The 17,505-nt window shown below is 43.4% G+C and overlaps 1 protein-coding gene across 1 annotated transcript in view; it reads right to left on the bottom strand.

Annotated features, from left to right (window-relative positions):
- The window catches only part of LOC147684905 (17-beta-hydroxysteroid dehydrogenase type 6-like), a 92,338-nt gene that overhangs the window by 739 nt on the left and 74,094 nt on the right, over nt 1–17,505 (bottom strand). The gene's annotated exons all lie outside the window — the stretch shown is intronic.

Genomic DNA, 17,505 nt, shown 5'->3' with positions numbered 1-17,505 from the left:
AGATTAAGGACATTCTTTTGGTTTCTATTTTACACTTCACATTTCCCCCATTGTAACACACTGTGTGGAAATTGTTGGTCTTTGGAAGACCACTTCGGCATATTAGGAATGAGAGACTGGATCTATTACTTTCCATTAATTTACATGTTGTGCTTCAATCTGGCTTGAAGATGGGGAGAGGATGCAAGTGGTTGCCTGGGAAAGAGGCTGCACAGTGAAGCCCAGCACAACCTCAGATTGGCAGAGCTAGGAAATGAAATGTTACACTTAAGTCATTGAAGGTGAGGAGAGTTCTTTCCATCATGTGTGAATGTTTCCCTGAATTACTCTTACAGTATTTCACAACCATCCTTACAGTAATAATAATTCCTGCCAACTAGCAATACAGTCTAGCTACCTATATACTGTCCTGCTGAGGGTATGTTTAGATGCACAGCATGGTATAGCCAATAGATAAGTCTACGTGGTCATTGACATCATGAGAATTGTTGGAGACCTAGTCCAGACAGATGTTTAGGCCCCAACTCTAGAACAACTTTTAATTGTATTGCCTTTTGTCTGCTAATTTAAGCCTGCATCTATATAAAAAAATATAACACAGACACACAGACAGACAGACAGACAGACAGATAGACAGATCATCTTGTTATCATAGGACCAAATCACAGCAATTTCCTGGTTATCTTTATTGCACCTGCTCTGACCCTACACGATGGAGGATCAAACCTTTTGGGTCACTCATCTATTGTTATGGGCTTGACCACTTTTCATGATCACTGTCTCTGGTTTTGCAAATCTTTCTCACCCGATTGACAATGTTCTGTATCAGTAGGTGCAACGAAGGCTCCATGTGGAACAGTAGCAATTCAATCAGTTATGGAAAAACATACATTAGGCAATGATCAATACACATTCAATAGTATTAACAGAAAAACCGGGCCCCCAACTAGGTCTTCATAAAATATCAGATTTGCAGCTTAGAAAGCAGTTTTGTTTTTAGTGCTCAGAGTACCTACCTTTGGGGCTGCAAGAAGTCAGTACACAATGAAAACACCCATGCCAATCAGTGTCCCACACGCTAAAGTGGCCAGGTGTATGCACATGCATAGCTTAGTCAGTAAGATTGGGAGGGTGTGAATGTCAGATTTTCCAACTATCATGCTAGCCTATCATATGAGAAGCAGGGAATGAGGGCGGCTTAAGAGGCAGAGAAGAGGGACAGGAGTATGGTATTTAAAACACAATATTATGAAAAATAAGCAATATTTTAAGACCTTCAAAACGGAGACCAGAGAGAGTGTGCATGTCTGTGTTTTTGTCTGTGTGTTTATGTAAAAATCCCAGTTGAATTCTGACAGATACCTCACAATACCGGACTAAAAACACCTGCACCCAACTGCTTCTTAGATAATACATTTATTCGGGGGTAACTACGCCCCTGAGTGTACGCCCACACATGGGTCCTATGCCTACTGTTCCACTGAAATCACATTGCACCTGACTGCTGAGCCCCAAATAGGGTGAAACCAGTATTTGGTTGCTTATGTTCTGGTACAGGGAAGACCTGGCCTACAGCTCAGACTGGGCTGGTCCTATTTAAGGAGGGTTAGGACTGAATTGTATATGGCTGGGATAAAACTGAGGGAACATAGTGGGCAAAAGGAAGATGGGTTGGCATGCTACCCAGAGCGATTGCCATTGGTTAGACCAGGGGTCTCCAACCTCTTCTAGAGTGAGAACTACTTCTGACAGCTGAAAACCTTCTTGAGCTACTGCCCAACATTTGTAAAGGGTACACATCTGTAATAAGTAGGAATGTCCACAGTTCCTTGTTATAGAAGAATAGGTTTATTCTGAAATAAGTTCACCCACAAGTATCGTGTGCTCTCAGCCCGAAGTCCTCCCAGCAACTGCAGTCACTGGAAGACCCACGAGCCCAGAACACACACATGCATTCAAAGCAATACAATACCACGAGTACAATATGGCTCGACACGATCCAGTACTAAACACAAGCTCACACGAGCTCCCGAGCTCAACTAAACAATACATCTACTACATCACCTTCCCCCTTATCAGAAAAAAAACAAAAAGGAAGAAAAAAAAACAAAATACCCCCCCTTAATATCTAACAAAATTATCAAATCTAACAGGAACTTTTAGAACTCTACCACTTCTACTCAAAAGAGTAGAAGTAGAAGGTTGAATGGAAGAAGCAGAAAGCGGGGTGGAAAAATTTGAGACATCTGAGACAGAAGAGTTCCCATTGCGTCCACCAGAATTAGGTAACCAGTGGGACCAACCACAGTTATGTTTGACCCCACTGACCTTATGCCTATTAACCACCAACGCTTGACTTTCAGACATCTTTACCAGTTGTCTGACGTTCCACCAACCCTTCTCACCCAAGAACACAGCCCCTTTGCCTTTTTTAATCACTTGGACTGGTTTAGAAAAAACAGAGTTCCCGTTCGAGACCCTAAATGGTTTTTTAATCATCACCCAATCCCCAACCACCAAACCTTGAGTCATCGGGGACTTTTTCCCAGCAAACTTATTTTTCATAACTTCTTGTTTACGTTTAACCGTTTACGTTACTTTTCCAACATCACTCTTCACCTCTTTCTCTGAACATTTATTGTCCAACCACGAAGAAAAAAGAGAAGAATGAACATTCCTGCCCCTAAGCAACTCGAATGGAGTAACACCAGTAGTGCAATGTGGAGACGTGTTAGAATTCCAAACTTTCTCCTCAACAAAAGTACCTACCTCCAAACCTGAAGCCACTGCTGTTTGGATACCCTCCTTCATTATCTTATTACCTCGCTCCACCAAACCATTCGAAGCCGGGGAATAAAGCGCCACCCTAGGATGTTTAACATCCTGAGACCTTAAAAACGAACACATTTTCTCTGAAACACAATGAGTTCCATTATCTGTCACCAAAAACTTTGGAGACCCCTCCAACCTGAAAAGTTTCTTCAAAAACAAGATTGTGTTATCCGAATTGGGAGCATCCACAAATTTAAAATACATCCATTTAGAGAAATAGTCTACCGCCAAAATGAGGAATTTCATACTATCTGGCAAAATACTGTAAGGCCCAGAAAAATCCAAACCAACTTTCTCCCAAGCCGCATCAGGGAACACAGTGGGATGCAACGGCACACTAGGCAAACATCCACCCAGGTCACACATTCCACATCATCATCCAACAAATCATCCAATTCATCCTTTTCTAAAGACATCTGAGATAGGCAATCCGCCCTGAAATCTTTTCCTCCAGGAATAGGTCTCATCTCAAAATTGTACTCCTGGAGTTTTGACACAAGTCTAGTCGACCTAGGAGACAAATTATTACTCCCAGACACTTTACTAAAAATGAAAGAAAGAGGTTTATGATCTGACAACATAATAAACCTCCTGCCCCAGACATACATTTTAAATGTCTGTGCTGCCCACACACAAGCCAAGGCCTCCCTCTCTATAGTGCTATAACATTTCTCATAATCCTTCAAGGACCTTGAAGCAAAAGCCACTGTCTTTTTGACTCCATGCACCTCCTGACTTAACACCGCACCTAAACCACTCATGCTGGCATCCACCGCAATTGTAGAGACACAATCATCACGGAAAGCATGTAAAGGGTGAGCAGCCACAATTCACTCCTTTCACTTTTTCAAAAACTCCTTCTAAATCTTTAGACCATACAAATCTTTGACCCCTTTTTAGCAACAACCTGAGAGGTTCCACCACTTGTGCATAATTATTTACAAATCTGGCATAATATTCCGCCAGCCCCAAAAATGAACGCAGGGAATCTTTATCCACGGGGGCTTTTGCATCTTTCAAAGCTTTGATCACGGAAAATTTTGGTTTAATTCCGACCTGAGAAACAGTGTGTCCAAGATATTCAATTTCCTGAACTCCAAATTTACACTTATCCTCCCTGATTGTCATTCCCCGCTCCCTCAACAAGGAAAGAACTTTTCTCAATAACACATTGTGTTCATCAAGACTATCAGCAAAAATTAGAATATCGTCCAGATAAGCTTGGACCCCCTTTAAATCTTTAAAGATAGTGTCCATCAGTCTCTGGAACACGCTGGCCACTGATACCAAACCAAAAGGGAGTCTCAAAAATTTGAACGCCCCAAATGGAGTGGCAAAAGTGGTCAATTCTTGAGAATCCTTGTTCAACGGGACCTGATGGTATGCAGATTTTAGGTCTATCAAAGAGAACCATTTTGCACCCCCAGGTTTGCCAATAATTCCTGAATTCTAGGCAGAGGATGACAATCTACCTTGATGTTCTTGTTTAAACCCCTGAGGTCCGCACACAACCTAATCTCGTTATTTTTTTTTTCGTGCGACGACATTCGGGGCGGCCCATTGAGATGATTTTGTAGGCTGAATAATTTTTTGCTCACATAAATCATCCAACATTTTTTTTAATTCAGATCTAACACTTAGAGGAACGTTACGAACCTTGTGAACTATGGGTGAAGCATTTGGAAGAAGTCTGATTTTATGTTCTACTCCTTTCACCAAACCCACCTTATTGCTAAAAACTTCTTTAAATTCTTTAATTAGATCCCCCCGATCTAACATCATTTCCTCAACATTACAAACAGGAACATCTCTGACTCGAATTGTATTTTTATCCCCTGGAACTAAATATAGACCCATTCTGGCAAGATCCTTCCACCCAACAATGTTTTTACCCTTTATCGTCACATAAATCTTTGTACATATGGATCTTTCCAAAACTTCCACAGAACCCACAAAGAACCCCAACATATCAATATCCTTTTCCCCAAAGGCTTTAGGGTTTACATCCGATTCAGAAAGTTTGACATAATTTCCCCATTTTTCAAATAAAGTAGAGTCTCTAAGAATCGTGATGGGTGATCCTGAATCTGCCATCACCTGTAATTCCACACCATGAATAATTGCAGCACATAAAGGACCTTTGATTTCCTCTGCATCCAAGTCAAGGGATAAAAGGAGATTGTCCATAGATTCAGAACAATCGTTCCAATCAACGTTGCTAATTTTAACACTCTTCTTTTGAAATCTACATACTTTTTGAAAATGGCCTACTCTTTTACAAACAGAGCAATGGAAAAATGAAAACAGAAAAAAAAAGAAAATAACAGAAGAGGAGAAAGAATAAAAATAGAATATACAAAAATAGAAAAAGAAAGAATGAGAAAGGAAGTAAAAAAGGAGAAAAAAACAAAACAGCAGATAAAGAAACCGACAGCAAGAAAAAAGAAAGAAAGGAAAAGAGAATTAATTAAAAGTAGAGAAAGTCGGAAAGAAAGAGAAAGATACGTGAAAGGAGAGAAGGCATGAATGAGGACAGAAAAAATAAATTACGATGGAGGGCAGACAATAGTTAGTGCTGCTTAACAAATGGCAGCTGCATATTATCAATTCATGTGACAGACAGTTATTGCTAACTACTCAAAGGTATGCTGCAAGCTACTGATACCTCGCAATTGAGCTGCTGGATACACCTGGGTAGATGTATTTCAAGAATTCCTCCAATCAATTGTGTTTTATTGAATTACAAACTACATATTGTTGGAAATGGGTTCCACCTATTTAGTCTGCAGAAATTGTTTGCTTTCGATTACCCAGTCAGTTTTTAGACCTTTACTATGGGCGAGCCTCACTTAGTGAGTCTCCCTCAAAGTAATTGCATGGTTATTGGACAGGGCAGGTTTACAGTCTGCCTTTTAAGATAAGGCTGCTACAGCACTGCTAGACACACGGCTGGTTATACATGTGCACGCCGGTGCGCACTGGTGCAGGCTGCACACAAAAGGCTACCGTTATGCACACCCTGGGAGCTACACACAGGTAACATGCCAAAATAACCCCTTTTGACAGGCCGAAATCTACCTTTTTCCTATTAATGTCGCCCCTAAGAAGGTTTGATTGTCCTTAAAGTCAGGGTGCATTGTATTTAAAAGTAGGACATGTAAACGTTAATGTTGAACATGTCCTCGCAGTTAAATTTCCCCAAAAGCTATGCTCACTGTAGCAAGGCTTCAGAAAAGGGGGTGGTGATGAACAGTGAGCAAGGGACTCATGTCTGAGTATACCCTGCCACACCTATAGTGGCCAAAAACGATTCAGAAAAGGGGGTGGTGATGAGCAGAGTGTCTGAATTAAGCAGACCACTCTTACCCAGTCCAAAGATAAGGGCTTGATCCATCACCGTTATTTAGCTCACTGCACCATCCCAGCTCAGAACCTGGCTATATGCAAATTAGTCTGTCCCTGGCCCAATGCATCATGGGAACAGGGCAGACCAAACTGCCCAGCCAATTATTCACCAGAAAGGAGACAAGCTTCCGGGGACCGGTTTCTGGCATTTCAGCCGTCGTCGGCCCGGCTTGCTTGAATCCTGATGGTGCAGTGAGCAAGGGACTCATGTCTGAGTATACCCTGCCACACCTATAGTGGCCAAAAACGATTCAGAAAAGGGGGTGGTGATGAACAGAGTGTCTGAATTAAGCAGACCACTCTTACCCAGTCCAAAGATCAAGGCTTGATCCATCACCGTTATTTAGCTCACTGCACCATCCCAGCTCAGAACCTGGCTATATGCAAATTAGTCTGTCCCTGGCCCAGTGCATCATGGGAACAGGGCAGACCAAACTACCAAGCCAATTCTTCACCAGAAAGGAGACAAGCTTCCGGGGACCGGATTCTGGCATTTCAGCCGTCGTCGGCCCGGCTTGCTTGAATCCTGATGGTGCAGTGAGCAAGGGACTCATGTCGGAGTATACCCTGCCACACCTATAGTGGCCAAAAACGATTCAGAAAAGGGGGTGGTGATGAACAGAGTGTCTGAATTAAGCAGACCACTCTTACCCAGTCCAAAGATCAGGGCTTGATCCATCACCGTTATTTAGCTCACTGCACCATCCCAGCTCAGAACCTGGCTATATGCAAATTAGTCTGTCCCTGGCCCAGTGCATCATGGGAAAAGGGCAGACCAAACTACCAAGCCAATTCTTCACCAGAAAGGAGACAAGCTTCCGGGCACCGGTTTCTGGCATTTCAGCCGTCGTCGGCCCGGCTTGCTTGAATCCTGATGGTGCAGTGAGCAAGGGACTCATGTCTGAGTATACCCTGCCACACCTATAGTGGCCAAAAACGATTCAGAAAAGGGGGTGGTGATGAACAGAGTATCTGAATTAAGCAGACCACTCTTACCCAGTCCAAAGATCAGGGCTTGATCCATCACCGTTATTTAGCTCACTGCACCATCCCAGCTCAGAACCTGGCTATATGCAAATTAGTCTGTCCCTGGCCCAGTGCATCATGGGAACAGGGCAGACCAAACTACCAAGCCAATTCTTCACCAGAAAGGAGACAAGCTTCCGGGGACCGGTTTCTGGCATTTCAGCCGTCGTCGGCCCGGCTTGCTTGAATCCTGATGGAGCAGTGAGAAAGGGACTCATGTCTGAGTGTACCCTGCCACACCTATAGTGGCCAAAAACGATTCAGAAAAGGGGGTGGTGATGAACAGAGTGTCTGAATTAAGCAGACCACTCTTACCCAGTCCAAAGATCAGGGTTTGATCCATCACCGTTATTTAGCTCACTGCACCATCCCAGCTCAGAACCTGGCTATATGCAAATTAGTCTGTCCCTGGCCCAGTGCATCATGGGAACAGGGCAGACCAAACTACCAAGCCAATTTTTCACCAGAAAGGAGACAAGCTTCCGGGGACCGTTTCTGGCATTTCAGCCGTCGTTGGCCCGGCTTGCTTGAATCCTGATGGTGCAGTGAGCAAGGGACTCATGTCTGAGTATACCCTGCCACACCTATAGTGGCCAAAAACGATTCAGAAATGGGGGTGGTGATGAGCAGAGTGTTTGAATTAAGCAGACCACTCTTACCCAGTCCAAAGATCAGGGCTTGATCCATCACCGCTATTTAGCTCACTGCACCATCCCAGCTCAGAACCTGGCTATATGCAAATTAGTCTGTCCCTGGCCCAGTGCATCATGGGAACAGGGCAGACCAAACTACCAAGCCAATTCTTCACCAGAAAGGAGACAAGCTTCCGGGGACCGGTTTCTGGCATTTCAGCCGTCGTCAGCCCGGCTTGCTTGAATCCTGATGGTGCAGTGAGCAAGGGACTCATGTCGGAGTATACCCTGCCACACCTATAGTGGCCAAAAACGATTCAGAAAAGGGGGTGGTGATGAACAGAGTGTCTGAATTAAGCAGACCACTCTTACCCAGTCCAAAGATCAGGGCTTGATCCATCACCGTTATTTAGCTCACTGCACCATCCCAGCTCAGAACATGGCTATATGCATATTATTAGTCTGTCCCTGGCCCAGTGCATCATGGGAACAGGGCAGACCAAACTACCAAGCCAATTCTTCACCAGAAAGGAGACAAGCTTCCGGGGACCGGTTTCGGGCATTTCAGCCATCGTCGGCCCGGCTTGCTTGAATCCTGATGGTGCAGTGAGCAAGGGACTCATGTCCGAGTATACCCTGCCGCACCTATAGTGGCCAGAAACGATTCAGAAAAGGGGGTGGTGATGAACAGAGTGTCTGAATTAAGCAGACCACTCTTACCCAGTCCAAAGATCAGGGCTTGATCCATCACCGTTATTTCGCTCACTGCACCATCCCAGCGCAGAACCTGGCTATATGCAAATTAGTCTGTCCCTGGCCCAGTGCATCATGGGAACAGGGCAGACCAAACTACCAAGCCAATTCTTCACCAGAAAGGAGACAAGCTTCCGGGGACCGGTTTCTGGCATTTCAGCCGTCGTCGGCCCGGCTTGCTTGAATCCTGATGGTGCAGTGAGCAAGGGACTCATGTCGGAGTATACCCTGCCACACCTATAGTGGCCAAAAACGATTCAGAAAAGGGGCTGGTGATGAACAGATTGTCTGAATTAAGCAGACCACTCTTACCCAGTCCAAAGATCAGGGCTTGATCCATCACCGTTATTTAGCTCACTGCACCATCCCAGCTCAGAACCTGGCTATATGCAAATTAGTCTGTCCCTGACCCAGTGCATCATGGGAACAGGGCAGACCACACTACCAAGCCAATTCTTCACCAGAAAGGAGACAAGCTTCCGGGGACCGGTTTCTGGCATTTCAGCCGTCGTCGGCCCGGCTTGCTTGAATCCTGATGGTGCAGTGAGCAAGGGACTCATGTCTGAGTATACCCTGCCACACCTATAGTGGCCAAAAACAATTCAGAAATGGGGGTGGTGATGAGCAGAGTGTTTGAATTAAGCAGACCACTCCTACCCAGTACATAGATCAGGGCTTGATCCATCACCGTTATTTAGCTCACTGCACCATCCCAGCTCAGAACCTGGCTATATGCGAATTAGTCTGTCCCTGTCCCAGTGCATCATGGGAACAGGGTAGACCAAACTACCAAGCCAATTCTTCACCAGAAAGGAGACAAGCTTGTTTCCTTCCCAGTATTAGAATTGGCTTGGTAGTCTGGTCTGCCCTGTTCCCATGATGCACTGGGCCAGGGACAGACTAATTTGCATGTAGCCAGGTTCTGAACTGGGATGGTGCAGTGAGCTAAAAAACGGTGATGGATCAAGCCCTGATCTTTGGACTGGGTAAGAGTGGTATGCTTAATTCAGACACTCTGTTCATCACCACCCCCTTTTCTGAACCATTTTGTCCACCATAAGCGTGGAAGGGTATTCTCAGATGTGAGTCCCTTGCTCATTGCACCATCAGGATTCAATCAAGCCGGGCCGAAGACGGCTGAAATGCCAGAAACCGGTCCCCGGAAGCTTGTCTCCTTCCCAGTATAAGAATTGGCTTGGTAGTCTGGTCTGCCCTGTTCCCATGATGCACTGGGCCAGGGACAGACTAATTCGCATGTAGCCAGGTTCTGAGCTGGGATGGATCAAGCCCTGATCTTTGGACTGGGTAAGAGTGGTCTGCTTAATTCAGACACTCTGTTCATCACCACCCCCTTTTCTGAATCATTTTGTCCACCATAAGCGTGGAAGGGTATACTCAGATGTGAGTCCCTTGCTCATTGCACCAACAGGATTCAAGCAAGCCGGGCCGAAGACGGCTGAAATGCCAGAAACCGGTCCCCGGAAGCGTGTTTCCTTCCCAGTATAAGAATTGGCTTGGTAGTCTGGTCTGCCCTGTTCCCATGATGCACTGGCCAGGGACAGACTAATTTGCATGTAGCCAGGTTCTGAGCTGGGATGGTGCAGTGAGCTAAAAAAACGGTGATGGATCAAGCCCTGATCTTTGGACTGGGTAAGAGTGGTCTGCTTAATTCAGACACTCTGTTCATCACCACCCCCTTTTCTGAATCATTTTGTCCCCCATAAGCGTGGAAGGGTATACTCAGATGTGAGCCCCTTGCTTATTGCGCCATCAGGATTCAAGCAAGCCGGGCCAAAGACGGCTGAAATGCCAGAAACCGGTCCCCGGAAGCTTGTTTCCTTCCCAGTATAAGAATTGGCTTGGTAGTCTGGTCTGCCCTGTTCCCATGATGCACTGGGCCAGGGACAGACTAATTTGCATGTAGCCAGGTTCTGAGCTGGGATGGTGCAGTGAGCTAAAAAACGGTGATGGATCAAGCCCTGATCTTTGGACTGGGTAAGAGTGGTCTGCTTAATTCAGACACTCTGTTCATCACCACCCCCTTTTCTGAATCATTTTGTCCACCATAAGCGTGGAAGGGTATACTCAGATGTGAGTCCCTTGCTCGTTGCACCATCAGGATTCAAGCAAGCCGGGCGGAAGACGGCTAAAATGCCAGAAATCGGTCCCCGGAAGCTTGTTTCCTTCCCAGTTTAAGAATTGGCTTGGTAGTCTTGTCTGCCCTGTTCCCATGATGCACTGGGCCAGGGACAGACTAATTTGCATGTAGCCAGGTTCTGAGCTGGGATGCTGCAGTGAGCTAAAAAACGGTGATGGATCAAGCCCTGATCTTTGGACTGGGTAAGAGTGGTCTGCTTAATTCAGACACTCTGTTCACCACCCCCTTTATTGAATCATTTTGTCCACCATAAGCGTGGAAGGGTATACTCAGATGTGAGTCCCTTGCTCATTGCACCATCAGGATTCAAGCAAGCCGGGCCGAAGACGGCTGAAATGCCAGAAACCGGTCCCCGGAAGCTTGTTTCCTTCCCAGTATAAGAATTGGCTTGGTAGTCTGGTCTGCCCTGTTCCCATGATGCACTGGGCCAGGGACAGACTAATTTGCATGTAGCCAGGTTCTGAGCTGGGATGGGTCAGTGAGCTAAAAAACGGTGATGGATCAAGCCCTGATCTTTGGACTGGGTAAGAGTGGTCTGCTTAATTCAGACACTCGGTTCATCACCACCCCCTTTTCTGAATCACTGTAGCAAGGCTGGCTGCTTCTATAGGGAAACACCGGACTACGCTGTTACATTTAATCAATGCTAAATGTGGGTTGGTAGCACCTAGTGAAATTCAAGGACTAATTTTTATAGTTATTCATAATCAAATTTAATGGTAAAATCACATTTTGTCTAACTATTAATCAACAACAACTTTTCAAAAGTCACAATTTTCCTGTCTAAAGCCACTGGAGGACTTTCTGTAAGCAATCAACCGTCACCTGGCAGGTAAATGGATCCCTGTACTGAGGTGTGAATTGGGCCTTTTGTGTGTAAGTGGAGTTGCCATTTCCTTAACAGGATGGCCTGGGAATCTATGCAGTAACTTGATTAAGTTCAAAGGGGTCTTCTCTGTCATAGGCCGAGGTAGCGAACACCTAAGCCTGACCCCTCTATTGTCCTTCTAGTTAGGCTCACTCCATTCCCAGCGAGAGATGAAGCTGTCCCAGAAATGGTTTATAGTGACCACAGAGGAGGGCTTCTCATTTAAATGGCCATACCTTAGGGTGAGAACAGGCATTCTGCACAGGGTATTAAGGGGTCTGCCATAGTAGATTCTCCCAGAATGCAATGCTGGCGAGTTGGGACAGGGTTGGAGGGATGATGTGGCATCCTAGGATTGGCGAGGGATACCTGGCATCTAGAACTTTCCAACGATACTTAAAAAACCCTGCACAAGGGAGTGACAGAGAACAAGACTCTGGAAGAGAGCAACAGCAAAATCATGGACAACTGGATGTAGAAGCCACTGGATGCCCTTTATGGACTGAGGACTCTGTCTGCAGCTTACCTCATGACTACATGGGTCTCTCCGGGGCAAGTCGCACTGTCCCCCTTATGACCTTTGGGACCAGTTGGAGGAAGATCTAGACACCATTGCCACTACAAGTGCCTTGCAAGATAGCCAGGAGGCTCTGGGGCATGGGGTGTGAGCAGGAGGGTGCTCAGTGGGCTAATAGGAGAAGGATTGCACAAGGTTCTCCCACCAGCAGAAGAGGAGTATCAGGAACAAGGAGAGCAAAAGAAAGGGATGGCACAGGGAGTCAATAAAACCACCTCCTGCAAAGTTCACCCTTTAGATGCCTGTTGGAAATGCTTCAGGTGACTGGAGCTGGCCAACAGGAGCAAACCAAGCCCAAGATCATCCAAATCGTTCCATTGGGGCCCAAGATATGTTGATTTGAATATTTTGACCATTGATCTTCAGGAAACCAAGCATTTGGTGCTCCAACGAGGTTCTTAATAAACAAAGGGGTGGGTCAGAGTCTCAGAGTTGGCATAGAATTCATATATTGTTTCCCTGGGGAAGCGGGCATGTGCGTAGGGCTCCCCTACCTAATGATATGGTTTCTGGTGTGGCGGGGAGGTAGTTGTATTAGTTATCTTTAAACATTTATTTTTAGGTAGTTTGCAGAGGTTGAGGGTTTTTAATTATTACATTTAACTTTATTGGTGGTTCTGTCGGCCATATGTTGTGTTGCACTTTTTCCATAGCATCTAACATTTGGTAGATATATAGCAGTTTGGCTATGTAGGAGATTGAGTTACCTATTGAGGGAGGGGAACCCCTATGCAAACAGCAGACACAATCTCTATCAGGGTTAAACCAAAGCAAGCCCCTAATTAACCCATGTTTAACTCTCTGGTAGCTTGGCACAAAGCAGTCAGGCTTAACTTGGAGACAATGTGCGAAGCATTTTTTAGCGCACTTCAAACACTAATAACATGAAAACACAGCACAAGAAAAATCCCATACAAATTTAGAAAAATAGGAGTGAAATGTAATAAATTATGCGAAACAAACTATTTCTGGAGAGAAGTAATTTTAGAGATTTAGGTGAAAATAGTGCCTAGAAGCACAAAGCACCAACTTTTGTTATCTGGTTGCACTTATACCTGGACAAAGTCACAAGCTCATGCCCACTATGATGGAGTACAGGCTGCAAACAGGGATGAAGGATGTTTGGACAAAATATTGAATTAAAAATATTGAGAGATGGGGCGTGGCTTGCACGCCAAGGTGTAACGGCGGACTGATGTGAGCTCCGAATCGACTCGGGACTCTTTTGCGCGGTTTGAGCCTCATTTGCCCATTTTCCCAGGTGTGGGTGACGGTTCAGGTTTGCTGAAGATGCGGTGAGTCTCTACGCTGCCTTTTCCACGATATTTATCTATTTTTGAGCCCGTATTCTGCTGTGACAGTTTTTACCTCATAAGACGCGAGCGGCTACCATTTTGAATCGCGACGCTCGCTTTTTTTTTTTTTGCCGTTTTATATTTACGGCGGGGCTAAAATAATGCATGCCAACAACTCCTTCACATACAGACTCCTCTGGGCACTTAATTTTTCATAAAATTGCAATTTTTTGCCCATACATGTTATTCGATTGTGACAAGGAATCAGTCCTTTCTCCGGTAAAGAACTCCAGTGCTCAATTCATATAAATTCTCCTCTGGGCACTGAACTTTTCATAACAATGCCATTTTTTGCCCATACAGGTTATTCCATTGAGACACGGAATCAGTCTTTTATTCTCAAGTGACTTTATACATGCATATCTGATGAACTCAAGTGGGTGGTCGTCTGTTGCTCCTGCTCACTGGGGGAACTATAACTATTTGTCACGTGTTGAATGGATATGAGACTATGTTCTCTTCATCAATATAACGAATAATTTGTTTTTCATGGAATTCTTTCGGAAACTCTTCAATTAAACTCTCCTCTGGGCTCTGAATATTCCTAAATATACCGCTTTTTGCCCATTCATGTTATCCTTTTGTGGCAATGTAACTATTTCTTCTCCTCAAGTGACTCTATGCTTACATATTTGATAAGTTCTAGTTGATGGACATCTGTTACTTTCGCTCAACGGTGGTACTTTAAGTATCTGTCACTTTTTGAAGGATATAATGCTATGCTCGTTTCATCAACATAAATATTAATTTATTTTTCACTGCATTTTTTCAGAAATTCTTGACTTTTATTACAGCTTTCAAGTTGTTCTCCTAGTTAATTAACAATGGCTAACGATCTCCATATTGCTAGATCTTCCTCATCTGGTACAAAACCGAAAAGGCATAAAAAATGTTCCACCTTCTCCTATTCTTTCTTCGTAGAGTCCAGTACTGGACTCTATATTAGATGAAGTTCGTGGTCTTCAACCTTTTATGTCCACTACAAATGAAAAACTAAAACAGATTGAGGAGAGATGGATTATTATGGAGGGAAAAGTACTGGAGTTTGAACAACGGGTTAGCGACATACAGGATGTTTCTGCAAGGATTCCATTACCAGAACAAGAGATTCACAAGTTAAAAATCCACACTGAGGATCTTGAAAATCAAAATCGTAGAAATAATCTGCGCCTTTATGGACTTTCGGAGAATTTTGAAGGTCCTGACATGGTAGCATTTCTACAGAAATTCCTTCCAGAACTCTTGGAATTTCAGTCATTGTCAACTCCCCTCAATATACAAAGAGCACATCGTCTGAGTCGTTTACATCCTACCGCAAATAAACCACATGGAATTATAAAGCTTTTCTTGGAATTCACCAAACTTCTGCAAGTCTTGAAAGCTGTAAGACTTAAAGGTCGTCGTATCTGGTCAGGCCATAATATCTTCATATCTCAAGATGTTTCCACTGCAACAAATGCCCACCGCAAAGAATTTCTTGCTCTTCGTCCTCAGATGAGACATATCCACATCCAATATGGAATTCTGCATCCTTGCCTCTGTGAAATTACACAGGATGGTCGGTCACGTTCCTTTGATGATCCCGATAAACTTAAACTTTTTCTTCATAGCCTTTCTCCTCGTAGCATGGATACCAATACTTGACTTCTTAAATTTCAGGATTGTCAATTCGATTCTAAAAGTTGACTTATTTAATATTATCTGATTATTTGTTCTCTTATTTGTGAAGCTCTCACTTCCTCTATTACTGTGGTACGTATCCTTTAAGGTCACTATGCTCCTCTCTTTTTGAAATCCTTCTCTTTTCAGATCTGGATTTTCTGACTATTTGTTCTCCTTTTTTTTTCTTCATGAGGTTCTCATTTTTTCTATTTCTTTGTATCTATTACTGTGGTCTGTGTCCTTTGGTGTCACTATGCTCCTCTTTTTTCGATCATCCTTCTCTTTACAGATCTGGATGTTACTCCTTGATCTGTTTACTTATCTCTTCCTTCTGTTTCTTTTCTTTCTCTTCTCCTTTTCTTCTTTCCACTCTTAATTTTTTCTCACTTTCAGTTATGTTTTATGGTAATTGTTTTATTTCTAACAATGCCCTTTCTTCATCACATATCAAACAATGTCTTTCTTTCTCTCTTCTTTTTGTTGATTATGCAGTTTGGTGTACCTCTTTCCTCATGTTCCCCCTAATCCAACAACATGGTTAATGTGGTCTTGTGGAATGTGTGTGGTCTAGGTCATCCTGTCAGACGTCAAAAGGTATTGTCTCATTTAGCTAAACTTAACGCCCAAGTTGCTTTTTTACAGGAAACCCATTGCAATGAAGTAGAATCTCTTAAGCACAAACGCCAACGGGTCAATCAAATCGTTTTTTCTCCTGCTTCTGAACGTCGTGTTGGTGTTGCTATATTGTTTCACAGGTCTACTAATGCCCAAATATTATCATCAGAATGTGAGTCAAATGGTCGTTGGGTGCTGGTTGACACTATCATCAACAAAATGCAAACTACCTTTTTCAATATTTATGGTCCTGTTAAACCAGATCCGGAATTTTGGCATTCTATAAAAATGAAACTACCTATATCTAATCTAAAGTAGTGGTTGGTGGTGATTTTGATAATGGGTTGGATCCTTTTTCAGACAGAAAATCCAAATGTAAATTTAAACCAGATAAAACCCGCAAATCATTCCAATCTGCCATTTCATCTCGTCCTTTATTTGATAAATGGAAAAATGTAATCCAGATGCCTCAGAGTTTACTTTGTTTTCTCCTGTACACCATACAAGGTCTCGTATTGATTATATTTCAATTTTCAAATCAATATTACCCTATCTCCACTCATCTGAAATGGGTTCTATTTTCATTTCTGACCGTGCTCTTGTTTTTACCTCTAATGATATATCAATCACTACATGCAAACAATGTTGCTGGCGTTTTAACAATCACCTTTTATCAGATCACACTTTTATTTCAGAAGCGACCTCTTTTATTAATGATTTTTTTTAATTTAACAATTCTTTAGATTTCTCGATTCACAATAATTGGGATGCACTCAAAGCATCGTTTAGAGCCTTCATATTGCTTATTCCTCCAAGAAAAAAAGCTAATGAATGCTAAATATAAAGAAACCCTAACACTAATTAAAACTTTGGAACATAAATATTTTTCATCCAAATCCTCCTCATCACTACAGGAGTTAATTAAAGCTAAATCCACCCTAAATAAAATTGCCACTGTGGACGCCTGTGACATCCTTCTTAACCCCTTCCATGCTCATGACAAGGTCAGCTCTTCATGAGTGTTACCTGCGCTGTGCGTTTGACGAGTTGACCTTGTCATGAAACTATAGTATTCAAGCATTTTCAGCACAGGAGGGGAAAACCCCCTAGCAGCCAAGGTGTTAAGGTTAAATCAAAATATCACAGAGGCCAAAACAAAGCAGGAAAAATATTAGCAAATTATTTAAAAATTAAAATCAGAACGTACAAATATTGGCCCTATCCACTCAGAAACAAACAAACTTTTTTCATCTGATTCCGATATCATTGATATGTTTCAATCTTATTATAATCTCTTTTACACAGAAACTACTAATCCCTCTGAAGAAGATTTTGTATCTTTCTTCCAAGATATTCCCAAACCTAAAGCTCTTCCACATATCTTCTCACCACTGGGGGAGGATATCGCGCTTCAAGAAATATCAGATGCTCTCAAATCCCTGAAAAAACCAAGGCTCCTGGCCCGGATGGCTTTTCAGTTGAATTATTTTTAGACTTTTCTTCAATTTTTGCCCCTAAATTATTAGAACTTTCTAACTCCTTCCTGTCCAATTCTAAGGCCTGTGGCTCTTTTTTAAAAGCCCTTATTATTGTCATCCCTAAACCAGACAAAGACCCATCCT

Source organism: Lissotriton vulgaris, chromosome 10 (genome assembly GCF_964263255.1).
Source record: "Lissotriton vulgaris chromosome 10, aLisVul1.2, whole genome shotgun sequence".
Classification (NCBI taxonomy): Eukaryota; Metazoa; Chordata; class Amphibia; order Caudata; family Salamandridae; genus Lissotriton; species Lissotriton vulgaris.
The sequence above is the reverse complement of the archived record's forward strand: the minus strand, read 5'-3'. Positions and strand labels throughout refer to the sequence as shown.